Source organism: Aquila chrysaetos, chromosome 5, assembly GCF_900496995.4.
Source record: "Aquila chrysaetos chrysaetos chromosome 5, bAquChr1.4, whole genome shotgun sequence".
Classification (NCBI taxonomy): Eukaryota; Metazoa; Chordata; class Aves; order Accipitriformes; family Accipitridae; genus Aquila; species Aquila chrysaetos.
Window position 1 is genome coordinate 4,143,699 of NC_044008.1, and position 15,932 is coordinate 4,159,630.

General features: G+C 39.4%; 1 protein-coding gene across 4 annotated transcripts in view; it reads left to right on the forward strand.

Moving 5' to 3' along the window:
* Window positions 1–15,932, forward strand: part of LOC115341263 (endonuclease domain-containing 1 protein-like) — a 176,581-nt gene that overhangs the window by 62,554 nt on the left and 98,095 nt on the right. For 2 of the 4 annotated variants that reach the window (XR_005932476.1, XR_005932478.1), the window contains exon 3: window positions 542–591. The exons of 1 other annotated variant lie outside the window; for it this stretch is intronic. The gene's annotated coding sequence lies outside the window, so the exon portion shown is untranslated. Of the gene's footprint in view, window positions 1–541; window positions 592–3,929; window positions 3,996–4,497; window positions 5,835–15,932 lie in introns of those variants that run through there. One more of the 4 variants, XR_005932479.1, reaches the window with a different exon arrangement.

The window sequence follows — 15,932 nt, forward strand, 5'->3', positions numbered from 1 at the left end:
GTTTTTACAGATTTGAATCCAGAGCACAGAGCAGGAGGTAATAGCCAACCCATTTGTATTCAATGCCCATTGAAGTATCTTGGGGTGCCTGAAACATAGGGCTAGCAGATATGACCCGAGACCAAGGGAAAGTCATTGCCTTTCTGAAGTAGGTGCTGGAAGGCAACAAGGAGCAGTCATAGAGTCTAACTACATACCTGTCTTTGGGCAATTAAATCCTTCTTTACATTTCTTCACTTTCTCTGTGGCAATGAGGAATTTCTTTGGTAAACTCTGCAATAGAATTTGGAATTCTTCAGTGTTACGCTCAAATCGCAAGGCAGTCTCTGCAGTTCATCTTGATAGAGCAGTTTCATGTAACAGAAATACTCTGGCAATCAAAATCAGAGAAACAGAAATGAACGATGGAAATATTTTCCCAGTGCTGACTAAAAGCAAACAGTAAGCTTCAAGCATTAATTAACGATAAAATGAGAAACTTCAGTTCAAGCAAATACTTTTTTTTTTTAACAGAATTTGTCTTTTGTTTGTTGTATTGCAGAAGAAGAAATGGTGACTGAGTTGTACAAGTGAACCAGGACAATCCAAAAAGTAAGTCAAAGAAGAATGTTCATTTTCCTCTCCTATAATACTATAGGACAATTGTTCTCCAAGACATCCATTTAATGAAAAAGGCAACTAGTCTTCCTCATTTCTTTGACTGTGAGTGTAGCATATGCAGTTTGTAGAGCCATTCTTAGTTCCCTGGTTTCAAGCCATGTGGTTCAGGGTGAGTTGCATTAGGTAGATCATTTCTCTCCCGTTCTTATCACTGTGCAAGGCATAAAATAGTTCAAGATTGTGTCATGTAATTGCATATTACTGTTGTTGTAGCAGTGATGGTCCAAGGATGTGGAGAGGAGGCATTTGTAGGGAAAGGCTTTATCTCTTCTTGGAGTGTTTCTGATAAAATCTGAAGAATCAGACGAACCTGCAGGAACGCAAGAAAGGCTGGAAAGGGTTTTTGGGCTCCAGAGCTTGTTAGTATTCTCTCTAATACCAGTTGGTGTAAGAAAAGCTTTAACCTTACTTTAAAGCTGCTATATTTTTGGCTGAGTATTTTTGAATATATTAAAACCATTTACTTGAGAGTACTGTATGTATTTATGGTTTAGCACAGGAGTTTTTTTTCCATTTTGGTCAAGAAAGCAGGATGTTTTTCAGTGGTATTATAGATAGCAAGCCTTACAGATTATCTTTCTGATTCACTTGTAGAAGACAATGGCAAATTTTAAAGATAGATGCTTTTAACTGTCTTAAACAGAGCATGTACTGTGTGATAACAACATCTACATTGCAGTTGTAATAACAAAACCTAAGATTATTCTGAATTTGGTTTCACACCGGCTAACAAGTGGACTCATTAAAAGACTGCGTGAAGTTTTCTATGTATTGTTGACTCAACTTTAAAATATCTATAAGTCTGCAAAATGTGTCGCGGCTTGCTTACTAAGGGATGAGTATGTTCTTAACGCATAGGTTTTGAAATTATTGATGACTCCAGTTTGTCAAACAGCCTTTGTGTGGTACTTTATTTATAATTTTTAAAATGAATGTCATTTTAATTTATACCTGTGTGTCTCTTTTGTCTGAGAAGTTTAAGTAATTTTACAGACTTGCTTTTTATAGACACTTTCTATTAAAAAAAAAAAAAAAAAGTCATAGAACATGTGTCAGGCATATGCAATTCCTTCAGCATCATGTTTTCCACACTGGTTTAATAGCTATTGAGTCTCCTCAAATATTCTTGTTTCCAAGACCTGTTTTATGGTAATAAATCTTCTTGGCTGTAAAATTCTTGAAATGATTCAGTAGGACAATTGTTTCCTTAGCACACTCCCTCAGATAATAGTTAGAAATGGAAAAGTCCTTAACCAGGTCAGCTCTTTCCCTGCACTACATGTAGTCAGTGCTGGAAGTGATAATCAATGAAATCACCAGCGTTTGTTCTGGCAAACTGCTATTGTCCAGTGCTCCCTACTATCCTGATTTCTCTCTTGGTAATTTACAGAAAGTTTTCTATTAGAGTGTCATGCTAAACTACATTGAGAAATGCCTAGCCAGGTAAAGAATAAAAGCTGTGGCGTCGTGTAATGCAGCTCTTCATTTAAAAAAAAAAAAAAAAAAGTCTGTCTCAAAATTCATATCAAAAACATGAATGAAATGATCAAAGACTTAACTTCCCTATCCATTTGCACATGAGGCTGGGGGATGGTGCAGTGTGCACACGAAGTTTTTTGGCATAAACGATGGTACAATAAGAAAAGATTCATCCAGTCTAGTTGTTAACACCTTCCTTCTATACAGTGAGTGCCATTCGTAGTTGTTGGGTTCTTATGACATATGTAAACTGCAGCAACAGTGAGCTACTTCAGTAATTGTTCCGTTGTGTTACCAGCTTGTATTCCTTTGGGTTTGTCATCAGAGTACCTTTCAGAAACTGCAGGACCACATGCAGGACAACTCCAAAATGAATGGTGTGGTCCTTGAGGTAGATTGTAATTTAATGAATGGTCAGGCATGCAAGGGTGATTAAGTTGTGATAACTGGTCTGTTGATCTCTGGAGGGTGGCCACACATTATATAATCTGTGTGGCTTTCTGACAACTGGAAAAGGCTGTTAAAATTGGGCATTGTGTATTGGGAGCAGGTAAGAAAGGATTTCTGCCAAGAGCCCGTAAGGAGTTCTGTGTATTAGGTTTCCAAGGCAATCCATTAGGTGGTTCGTCTGGAACATCATGTGTGCAAGGGAAAGGGAGATGTGTTTTTGCCAAAACTTTCTGCACAGCTGGAGCTCCAGGTAAAAACACCAGGTTATACCGGGAGAGACGGAATCTGTTGATCTTACAATTTATAACTTTCTGAAATACTGTTGTTTTCTTTCTTTGACGTTTTTCTAGTTGGACATCTAGGTTGTTCTACACTGAGGGAAGTGGTAAATTCTGGGGTTAGTTCTTCCATGGACATTTCCTTTAAAATAGCAGGCTTTGGGATCTGAGATTCTCTTTCCTACCTCAGGATAGGAAATAAAGCTTTGCAGTTCCCCCAAGATTTATAGCAGATTAGTGTATTAAATCTGTTCTTACCTTTGTTTTGGAAAAGGGAACCTTGTATTCTTACTGGCCTCACCTGCCAAACAGAGATACTTCCATTTAAACTGTGCATTTTAATCAGATGCTTTTACTGCAAGGCATAAACCTTAGGGTTTTCAATGTTGTACCTTAAAGTGATCCAAAATAGCTTTTGTTATATTCATAGATACTGCTAGTCATGATAGAGAATAACCTCTGCACTTAAACGGTGGGCTAAAAGATTACTTCTGCTCTGTAGGATCTTGACAAGGGTACATTGTGTCATGTCAGCATATTCCTTCCAGTTAATATCTTACAGAAGAAAAGGTAATATTGGGGACCATTTTACATATGTGTGTGTGCATGCACACAGATGTTTTTAGGATTGGTAGAAGTATTTGCTGCCATAGTCCTGTCTGAATCGTTGGTTGGTTGGTTGTTGTGTGAAGATGGAGGGTGGTCCAATAAATGGACCAGATGATGACAAGCTTTTTATTGGCAGTTGAAGATCTGCTAACTCGTGTACCTTCCACAAAGTCGCTTTGTCAGTTGTGTTTGCCACCTGTGCCTGTGAAGTGAGGGCACCATATCTACTTCAGATTTCAGATGCAATGTTACATATTAATATTTTGACTCTTCAGCAGTAAAAGCCTAATATCTGACCTCATGAGGCAGCCCACTCCTTACACATGTGTGAGCAAACAGGTGTCATGAAGCATATTGCCATTCAGTCTGATGGCTGAGGGAGGTGAATGATGAGGAAGGTTTGAAGAGAAGAGCACAGGCAGCAACAGTAAAGCAAGCCATTTTCTTTTTCAGGTATCTGTTTTCTTCTGAGAAGGTCCACTAACATGTATGGCATGAAAGGAGACAAACCACAAAGAGGTCAGTGTTATTGGATGTGTGTGAAGTAGCCATTAACACAGGCAGTGGGTATTCAAAAAGAAACTCTCTGTTTGACAGTGCTGTCTTCTAGATGACTTAGAAACATAAAAACACAACTTATTTTTAAAAGAGCACTTTTAATTTTTGTCAGTTATGAAAGTACCTGTAAGTTCAATGTGTGCTTTGCAAAGAGAGGAGCATGCTAAGGCTAGTTATCGGATTTCCATTTTATGAGTTGTATCTGTGGTATGATGGCTTCATACACAAAACTCTGGCACCACCATTAACACTGAGAAATTTTTATGTGCACTTTGTAGGAGCACTCCTCTTGTGCCACATGAATAGGAGCTGTGTGCTGGAGCGATGTGTTGCTCCCTGCACTTCATTGGGCTAAACGATGGGCTATCAGTCAGTCTTGGATTCTCTCTCTGCAGCCATATTCTAGGGTGCAGGAAGCTCCAGGGAGCAGGACTCTATCTTCTTTTTTCCCCCTTTCCCATAGTAATACAGCTGCTAAAACAACTTCTCTGCAACTGAAAAAAGAAGAGGTGATGCATCAACCTGGAAATATGTGCATCTGTATTCACAAGAGCTGGCTTTATACATTCCCAAGCTAAGTGGAAAATAGCATGTGTTCTTGTCTTTCTCACCTGTGCTCTCTGTTAATCAGAGTTTGTCTGATACTCCAAAGCTGCAGTGTTCTGAAGACTTCTAATGTTTGAAATTGGAAGACACCTAGCAGCAAAACCTTCTACTCATTTTTTGTTTCTTTTTTCAATTTGCTCGTAAAGCAAGATAAAAGCACTTGCTTTCAGATCTTTTTAGATATCTAAGATCCAGAGTTTACCCAGAAATTCACCTTTCACCTGTTTGCAAGCCGAAAATGTAAATTCAGAGATCATTTAATTGTCTACCTTGCAGTGGTGCTTACTCTGTCTTCCTGAATTCTCCTAGGCAAATAAATCTGCAGACAGACACACACAGAGTAACAGAGGAATGCAGGATCTTAAATGCACTGTTTCTGCCTATATCAGATGCAGCCATGTTTGTCTCTTGGTGCTGGAAAGAGTGAGCATCAGGCAGAGGATGGGGTACTCGTCTTTTTAAACCTCTTTCTGTGGAAATGCTAGGTGAAAAAATATCTTGTTGATTATATAAATACTTGGTAATCCTTTTTCCTAACATGGAACTCTGAGAATAACAAATCATTATTAGACATTATTGAGATTTTATTTTTCCCTAACTGAGGCTAGTTTCTATAGCTCAGGGGTGGGAGCCTATATCCTAAAGGTTATATATGACTCACAACTGTTTCATATAGCCTACTACCACATTATTTATTCACATTAATATAGAACACTACTGACACGTTTATTAACATATGGACATGGCTTGCTAAGTGTTTAAAAGCCTTGGCCCTTGGCTAGAAAAAAAATTCTCTGATGTTGCTGTGAACTGCTCTGATGTGCTATATCTCAACCCATTTTCACTTGCAAAGATACCAAGTGTTTGTGAGTAGCCTTAGTCATCAAGTCCCACCCTTGTATAAGCCAGCATGCGATGGACAGAGATAAATCACTGCTCCTAACATTCACTCTTCTGAGGGATGGAGGCAGTACAGCCCATTCACTTCCAGCTCAGAAATCACAGCCTTCTTGAGCCTGCAGTTTTATGTATCATATTTATATCACACAGTTCCGTTTGCTTTGGGCTTTGAGTCTTGCATGAAGGTAGTGGGAAAAAAATGTAACTTCATATGAAAAGAAAAAAAAGGATTTTATTCTTTAAAACATGGAATCTTTACAGATACGTGAAGTGATGAACATGCCTGAAATGCACTTCTTTCTAGTCTTTCAGCACCTCTTCTATGAGACTGAAGTCTGTCTTGTCTTTTGTAGAAGAAATGCTTCTTCCCTTTTCCCCCTTCATCCTGGCTGCTGTGTTGTCATGAGACATGCCCTTTCTTCGCTGAGTATCCTTAGCTCACCGGCTTGGAGGAGTAGACTAACTGCTCAGGCTGGAAAATGACAACCAGCTGTGTCAGCCTTCCAGGAGGAGAGCTGTTTGTCCTTTTTAGTAGGGTGATTGCTATGTGAGTGGTCAATGTGGATGGTCCTCTGGGTTTCTTCCACTGGTATTCCACTGTCTGCAGTGTCTTATAATCCTTCTCGATGGGGCAAGCTCTGGATGAGACTGAAGTTGTCTGAGGCAGATGGTTTTCTCCATATGGAACCAGCCTCCCAGTGACAGGACAAGGTAGAACAGAGGATGCAGAGAGGAAGTTCACATCTTGGTGGACATATCTGTCACAAATAATCACAGAGATTTCCAGTCTGTCTTACGAGTTTAGATGTATATCGGTACCTTCCGTGTAACGTAAGAGTTTAAATACCCAAGATGGCTTTGAAGATAAAGTACTTAATGTTGCCTTGCATACAAGCAACTATCCAATTTGAAGCTTGCTTTAAGAAATTATGGGTGTTGTTACTCTTAACTTTGATGGGGGAGATGAGCTTTAGGGAGAGCACTTGGGGTGTAAAGGTACCGTGACAGGTATACAGCAGAGCAAGGACCAGAACCCAAGGATGTTTTCAAAAGCTCTGTGGCCAACAAAGGCACCAGAAGCCATATCATACACTCTTCAGTGTGATAGGCTCTGCCCAATATATTTAGTGTCGTTGGAAAGCCAGATATATTAGTCTGAGCAAAGCACAGTGCAGATGGCACGAGTACTACTTCTCATACCCAATCTAGCTCATTTACAGCTAGCTGTCTCTGGATGCTACTGTATTAAGCTATGTAAATTCTCAAGAGGCCTGCCACCCACTGCTCTACTTGTAAGTGCAAAGCTGTCTGCATCTAAGCTACAGAATGCATGTGTAAGAAAAGTAAATTTGTTGTTAAAGGGATGCTCTTAAAAATTGTCTTCATCCTTATCGTTCCCTTCAGAAGTGTAACATTATGTGGTGGGTTTGTCAGCATTTGGATATTTGTTTGTTTCATCTCTGCTGGCAGTAAAGCGTATATACAGCTGATACATAATAATACATAAACACATAAAAATACATAATAATAATACATAGAACACACTATGCATCATATTATTGCAGGAAATCAGAACATCTTAAATATATACATTGAGTAGCATCTGAACACTTTCAATTTTCCTACAGTTTCCAAGCAGTACTTTCTCTCCTCATAAGATCAAGAATGAGTGCTAGTTCAAACCTGTATTCAGTATGTCCATGTGAAAAAGAATTTGCCTTTACATTAAAATTTAGGACTTTTTTTTTTTTCCTCTTTTCTAAATCTCTTTTATATTGTATGTGTATAGAGGAAGAGATAACGGGTGAGATGATACCACGTCAGGAAAAAATCTACGGATATGGAGCTCAGAATTAACACTTAAAACTATGTGGAAAACCTTGTTGTAGTGCAAAATAAGATAGAGGGTTTTTTTAAATAAAAGGGTAATAGGACACAGACATGGAGGTTGGAGATCCGTATTCTGTTTGTACTTCTCATCTGTTGCGTAAGCTTGGACAAGATGCTTTGCATTTTGTTGCTTCATTTCTCCTGTCAGAGATGTGTATGTTTACTTGCCGTTGGTAAAGCACTTCAAAATCTTGAATTAGTATTATTATGGACTTCTATAAGCTTACTTAAAATCCTTTTCTTCCTCACTTATGCCTTCCCAAAGAGAAGAATAAATAGAATTTTTTTTTCCAAATGGTATTGATTGACTGATACTCTGCAGCTGCTTAAAGTAGGATTTAACTGATCCTTTCTTTTGTCCAAACATCCACTGAACAGCTTCAAATGGAGAGTACTGTTGGGTACATTGCGTCTCTAATTCTGTTAGGGGCATGGTCTGGCAAGAATTATTTCCTTGTTCATTTTACTTAGCAGGCTGGAGTTTCAAAACCTCCTGGTGTAATGGACCTTTGTAGACTGCTTTACATTAACATTGGCTAATCTTACACATCAATCACCTAGAGCTTGGAGCATCATGTATGGGTGGCTTATCTATAGCCTGATGATGACAGAAACACAGTTTGTATCACCAGAAAGCACACTGTCAGGCTGTTAATGTACTCTGCATCATCATCATCGGGTCCTGTGGCACAGCACTTCAGCAGCATTCCTGAACACCTAATCACCTTCTGGCCCTCAGACGTGAAGGGCTGATGTACCCATACCAAACTGCTGTTACCCAGCAGCAATGGACGGTGTCGTGTGGCACAGCAAGTATGAATCTCTGTGCAGAGTTCTCATGCTGAGATGCTGCTACTGTTGCGAATGCAAGAAGTGAATTCAAGCAGGCATTAAACTCTGTGGATGCAGTGGTTAACCAGGAAAATGCATCCTTCTTGCACAGCCAAGTGTTGCAGAAATAGTTTAGTTCAGTGGAGTTAAATCACCACGCTTAAAAGAAACAACTATCCAATGAAACATCTTTGCTTAGAAACAGCCTGACACGCTGATGTGCAGCTTTGCATTCTCCGTTAACGTTACCAGCATCCTGGCAAGAATCCCACATACAGAGCTGAGGAAGTAAATAGTATAAAAGCAGAACTGTTTGGGCTTTTTGTTCTGCACTGATCTGTCAGCCTTGCCGCAACTGTACTGCGACAGAGCATCTATATTCCGCATCTAGAAACACAGAGTGTACTCCTGAAGGATGGCTATGGAGCGTCACTGTCTTTCAGTTCAGGGCTGTTAAAAGCCCTGCAGTATGCATACAAGCTAGCTGTAATTTATTTTAATTAAATACAATAGCTACATACATATGGCAGAAGGGATAAGACAGGGATTCCCCACCTCTGATTTGTTGTCTTGATGTTTGGATTTCTTTGGTATTGTCTTCCCTCTCACAGATTTGTGCAGAGATGTCTCATCCATTCACTCCTGTGCTGTTAGCAATGGCATCTGTCTTTTGAAATACAACAAATTTTCTTAAACTTAGTCTGTTGTTGAGAAGCCATTCTTGTTGTATGGTAGTGGAGGCATCCCTGTCCTTCCTGACACACACACCTATACAGGATTTGTTTTAATTAGAGAGCTACAGGAAGCAGAATCCCCATCCTGTGGGAGCCTTCTCATATCTGATTTTTATTTTTGAAATTAGGGAGCTTGGAGTATCCACCCTAGGGCTGGCAGGCAGCCTGGCAGGAAGCTGGACAGACTGGCCTGCTGGCCAATCTTGTTGCCTTTTATAGAGCATTTTGGTAAAATAGGCACATTTCCATGACAATCAGTGTTTTGCTGTGTAAAACTTGTTATGTTTGGGAGTTTTTTGAGCGGCTCTAGTTTTAGACTGCAACTTGTGACTTCTGGGGAATTGTTGACTAATTTTAGTAATTACTGTAGATGATTTTGTGAGAAGAGGAGGTGTTTCTATGGAAGAAAATCCTCTTGGAAGGATGTTCTTCAGCTGGTATGATGCATATCATTGTTCAGGCAGGTGAGTTAGCTGGCAGGAACCTATTGTTCCCCATCCATAAGCCTTGCATAACAACAACTGTTCCCAGTCAAATTGCTTCCAAATGTTTTCTGTTTTCTTAGAATGGCTTGCCTTGGGGGAATCCAAACCATGCAGGACCTGAATCTTCCACCTTTTTTGGTAGTGCAAAGTGCTAAGGTAATAGCAGTTGGTGGGGAAGTACAACCTGGGAGAAGTGACAGAAGCCTTTAGGTCTGGAGGACAGTGTGTAGCTGCACTCCATCTGCACAACTGTGCCTGGTGCTTAGTCGGGACATAGCTGTGCTGCTGTTTCACAGGTGTCTTGCAGCTAGAGCATGGCACTGTAGCATATGTTTTTGAAGCAGGCTGCATTATCTCATTAAATCATGCTAGTGCTAAACTGGGCTTGACTCTTTAGGCAGTCCAGTTCGACCTCCTGCTCAGAGTAAGACTGATTTAGAATTTACGTCGAGCTGCTAAGGGCCTTTACGACTTGAAAATCTTCCAAGAACAGAGTTGATAACCTTTCTGTTCCCATCGTCCAGCATTTTGGTAGTGAAGGTGTTTCTTTTTCCTTAGGTCTAATGAGAATTTGCCTTATGGCATGTCATTACTGTTGCTGCTTACTGTTTGTCTGTGTGCTCATGAGAGGAGTCTGGCTGTATTTTCTCAGTAACCCCTGTAGGTAACCAGAGGGCTGATGAAGGGGTTTGGCTAATAACTAGCATTCCGTGTGAGTTTGCAAGCTGGATCCAGGTATCTTCTTTGGATCACTCTTCTTCTCTTGGGCCATGGAAGTGCTAGAAAGAAGCTGAACTTGCATTCGCAAGACACAGTGCTGCTATTGAACGATGTTGACATTTTCTGGACATCTTTCACATCTGATGTAAAACCCCTCAAATCCACTGGCACAACAGAACCAGGTGTCTAGCGCTTTAGACAGGTCAGACTGATCTGGAACATATTTTCTCTTTTAGTCCTCTTCAATAAATGAATCTGCCTCCTTGGAAGATTCTTTGCATTATGAAGCATTTTGAGGTTGTGAGTTTACAATGAATCGCAAATTAGCAGTTCAGTGAAAATAATTTCAAGTAAAATAATACTTTGTTTACTTAAGTAGGTGCTGCTTTCAGAGGAAACATGAATGTAACTTTGATTCTCAGAAGCAGCTCATGTCGTAGTGGCCTTTGAGTATGTCCATAGAATGGATCTGATGTTTATACAGACATTATGAATCGTCTGTATCATTTTGAATGAGCCGCTCTTAAATGGAATGCCATCCTTTAGGGAAGTATATATTTGAAAATGCAAAAGACTTCATATGGTTTGTTGTTAGCTGTTGGAGCTCCAGTATTTGCACAGTCACTGTGTAAAATCTGCAAGTGTAAATCCCATCAGAGGGGAACCTAGACAATAACCAAGAGCACCAGTAAAAAGAATGAAGAGGGTAGCTTTCCCATCATGTAATTAGTTTGAACAGGTTTGGTGGTTCTTGTGTACACATAGTGCAGCTTCACAGGAGCCCATCCAGATTCACAATAAGTAAGTAGTTCCTCAGAAATCAAAGGAGGTATAATCTTATAAAACTTGCATAATAGGAAAATTTGGCCTTTGTATCCAGAAGCTAAACTGGCTAAGCAAACATCTAATACTGACTTGATTTCTGAGTCTGACTTTGAGTGTGAAACTTATCTCTAGCAAAATGAAACATACCTTTTTTTAAAACATATTTAGCTTCTTCCTCAAAAAAATATGTATACCCTGTGCTCCTGCCTTAGCAAAAGGTAACTATTTTAACTCAAGCATTTTGTGCTTAACTGTTTTCTCCCTGTTTTCTGCTCCAGTCCTCAAGATGCATAGAGAACTAGAGGTCTGGTAACATGGCTGTTGCTTAAACAAAACTACAGTGAGATTCAAGAGTTTACAGCCTATAGGAGTCAACTCTGCAAACTGCTTTTTCCATACCCATGAAGCATGAGTCAGATTTTGCAAAGTGAGTCAAATCTATCCTCAGATTCATTTGAAGACACTGTAATGGATATATAATCTGAAGCAGTATTATGCATAGAAATGGCTTATTAAACTAATTTGGTTTGCAGTATTCCCTCTGAGTGGGAAGGGGGACAGGGTGACAGAAGTGAGGGGGAACCATAGAAGGAATGGCAGTTCAGGTGTACCTCAGTCCCCAGAAACAGCAGGTAGTCCTGCAGCATGGAAGTTCTAGAAAGATTATCTTTAATTCACCGCTCTTGTTGGGGTTTGCCAAGGCCTGAGAGGTGGTTAACATAAGTATGCTTAGTCTTGGTGATGCAGCTAAACTGTGTTCTTCAGCCTGACAGCACCACTTAAATGAGGATGAGTGTTGTCCCTGGACTTGCAGAAGACTGACAAAGCCTGCTTGGCTCAACCTTTGAGATGTGTGTTGGGGATCCAGACATAAGCCCTCTCCCACAAGAAGGGCAGTATTTTCCTAATACCTTCCTGGAAATAAATCCTTTTCCCTTTGCTTTGCATTCTTCCCCTTTATCTTCACCTGGCCAGTGTTCCTATGCATAAAGCTGTCTTCTAAGGTCAAATATGCTGGAGCTGCAACCCTTTACCAGGATGTGACTCCTGCATGTTTTGCTGGCTGTGTCATGCAGAAACACTCCCTTTCCTCTGGAGGAATTATATGACAATTAAACTTTGAGGCACAGTCACTTTCCAAGTCTCAGTTTCTTCTCCTCTCTTTCCATGTTTAACCCTCCCTCTGAGAAATCTCTCTTGTGATTGTGAATTTTGACCAGGAAGCTAATTTGATGGCTCCATTCTTAAGCGTCAGTCTTTGACTGGCTGCAATCAACATCCTAATATTGTGCTCAGAAGAGTGACTAATACCTCCTGTCTGGCGTACATCTTGAATGAACCAGTAGACAGGCATGCGTTTATTTCTCATATTCCTGTGTGTAATCAACCTAGAAAGAATTTTTTAGATTTGCTTTTCTTCCGCAATTTTTGGTGGGGACCCTGAGGAAATGAATGATGGAATTCAAATGTTCAAAGAACATCTTTGCCATTACTTTTTTGTGGTACAAAGACGGGTTGGCAGCATCAGATATATGGTTCCCTGACGAATACGCACAATCCCTTGTAGGTCTCTGGCTGCTTTCAATTCTTTCCATAACTCAAAACAGCTCTGAGTTGTCTTCACTCTGAATGAAGAACATCATGTTTTTAGAAATATATTGTTTTTAGATCATTCAGATCTTTATTATGTTTTTTAAAGGGTTTTGATTTATAAGAAGATGATTGTGGAAGACTGGGATTCTGGACTCCAGCAGCAGTCATGTCACTTGTTTTGGATTTTTCTCTAGTTTAATTTCTGCCAGAGTTTTGTGAAACATACAGCATTTGAAAGGTGCTGAACAAAAAATAAAACAAAAAACCAAACCACCAAATATTTTTAATAAGCCAAAAGTATTAGTGTATTTGTGCAGAATGAGATAGTTGGTTACCTTGTGTTACCAATACTGCTGTTTTTCACATGTTCTGCCAGAATCCTTAGGGATGACCTGAAGCGCACAGCTCATTGCATCTCCAGCGAGTGTTCCTGACTGTTCTTGGTAACACATAATGTTGCACGGAGATCGGTTGTGCTCTTACCTGCAGCTGTGTTGTTCAGGGACATGGCATCTTTGCATACAACTTGTGTTCTTCAGAACTGCTTCTCTTAAGTTTTTACTCCATACTCTTCTTAATCCTTTTCTGTTTAGTTCACTTGAATTCCATCTATGTGAGTATGTGACTCCATTACCCTTCTTCATCTCCAGTCTAACTTTTGAGTTAATTAGCAAGAGACTGAGAGCAACAGGTTTGAGATTTTTTCATGCCAAGATCTCTTTTTGGGAAACTCTGCATTCCAGTTGGAGAAAGTAGCTTTTGCCTAAGGGAATTTAGAAGTTTGCTTCACTGTCATGCTGACCTGCAAAGCTGTTTCTTTCTGATGTTCATGTAAATTTTTATTCCTAAGGAATTTAACAAGATTTACCATAGGCAGTTGCCTCTCTTTGACAGCTGCTCAAGAATATAGTTTAAAGTAAGCCTGTAATTTTTGGCACCTGTAGCTGAGTAAAATAAACTCAATCCTGATAACAGCTAACTCACCAGTAATCTAGTCACTGTTGTATGAATGCAAAGTCTCCCAGAAGGTGTTTTGTATACATGAGTGCTATATCCTATTCACTGCATATGCTTAAGGATGCTTGAGTTACTCCAGTGAAGACAGGTTTATAAATCAGCACTCACTTTTGTTCAGGATTTCTCAAACAGAACCGCTTCCTGGACAGTATGATAAACACTTTTTTTAATTATTATTTTTATCTTGTTTTGAATCTTTCTTGGGGTTGCTGCCACACATGCTAGAAACAGATTTGACGGTTTAAGTGCAGGAAAATACTGAGGATCTTGTATTTAAAGACTATAAAAAACCACGGACCACTAGCCATATTTTCAACTACATATATTATTGCTCAGCTATTTACATGGAGCATGTCCTGTGTTCTCTTCAGACTGTGCCATACTGTTCAGACAACACAAAATTATGTGATAATTGGCTTTTTAACATTTCATTATTTTTTTTTATTCAATGCCAGTGTCATAATTGGATCTGTGTGTCATTTTTAAACATACCAATAAAGTTACATTCTATGGAAACACTTGATAGTACCACAAAAATCCACGTATAAAATTCACCTTGTTGATTTGTAGTTTGCTGCTGCGGTGTGTGAAATACAGATGAGGCTTCTGACTCCAGCCTAATAAAATAAATTGCCATTATGGTTCTACTGTCTGCACACATAATGTGTGTGTTTTACCAAGTGTTTGTCAAAAGGGAGTAGAGTCCTTCAATATTTAAAAGAGGGCATCATATTAAAAGTGAGCTTGTACCACAAGTCTTTTTTTCTCTCGCCTTTTCCATTTTTAGGTCAGATGATTCAGGTTTTCCTCGGTGCTTTTAACCTTTTGCCATCTGAGCAAGCTGCTCAAGGGACAGCTGTGCTTTGAGGCCATCGCTGAAAAAAAATGCTGCCTCTGCTAGGATAGTTCTGTTTCATTATCTTCCATAATGTGTGCTCTTAGTTTCTTATCCCTCTTGTTACTTCCAATTTTTCCTTAGCACTCGGGTAGCATCCTAGTAAACATTCCTCTTCAGTATTTCTGTCACCTCTAACACTTCCCTTTCTTAGTGTAAAAGTCCATGCATGAGAGACAGAAAAAAATTTGCCTGTAGCTCATCTAATACACCAGCTTTTCATGGAAATGGAGACTTAATTGCTGGCAACAGAGCAAAAACCAGAGCATTACCGTTTCTCATTCTCACTTGAACAAAAATTTCCATACCTTCCTGGATGTTATATCCTTGTATTTTGTTCCCCAAATAATAAAGTGATTGTATGCTTTCATTAACTTCCTTTATGAAATGCAAGAGAGCGTTTCCAGTGCATTTGCGGGCTGTCCTGCCTTTTAAGTTTTTACAATAGATTTTTAAAACATAGGAGTGTGTAAGTGAACAAGAGTGTGTAGATCAGCAATGAGTAGCTGGATTGTTTGGAGACAGAGTGATAGAGGAGAGGGGGCAGAAATGTATTTAAAAATGCCCTACGAATATGTCATGTGGTTCTTGTCCAGTACAGAAATTCTGCATTGAACAGACCTGAAACAAGTGCTGTGTTTGAAAGCAAAGGCTAAATTCTGATTTAAAAATGGCTTTATGTCTTTACGGAGGCCAAATATTTTATTCTGTTTTGAACGGAATAAATCTGTCAAAGGCAACAGTTATAAGAGATCCACGTTGATGTAAATGAAAGCTGAATTTGGCCCTTCTTGTTCTGTGCCTTTTAGTCACGTGATAATCTTTCCATAAATCATGCACTTGAAAGGTTTTCTTGCTTCCTGCTTTTACCAATCAGATCATACAAAATGCAGATGAACCGAGCTTCTGGTTAATTAAGCATAAGCAGAACACCCCTCTAATTCCCCTTTTGTCACATCAGCCCTGTTTCCCCCATTTGAAAACAAGATAGCAAGAATGACAAACTTTGACTAATACAGTGGAGTTTTTTTGGTCTCCTCCCTTTCTTACTCTGACCTGTACTTTGCTTTCGTTATAAAGTGAACATAGAAATTACCCTGTGGGAGTGGTGAAACTGCAGCAGAGAAACAAAAACTATTTGGATTCATCCGAAAGCTATTCATTCGCTTGCTCTTCTTTTTCTTAACGGCTCGAAGCGTGCAGTTTGTCTTGTTCTGACTACATATCTTTCAGCAAGAATGGAGGTAATTCTTTGTGTGTCTCTTTCCTTTTAATAGTGCTTTAATTTTATCAGAAAAGGTGTTTATATTTTTATCATATCTATTATTTTAGCTACTTTAAATGTGTATACAGTTGCCTGGTGGGCATGTTTCTGTTGATCTCAGCAAGCTCTTTTTCCAGT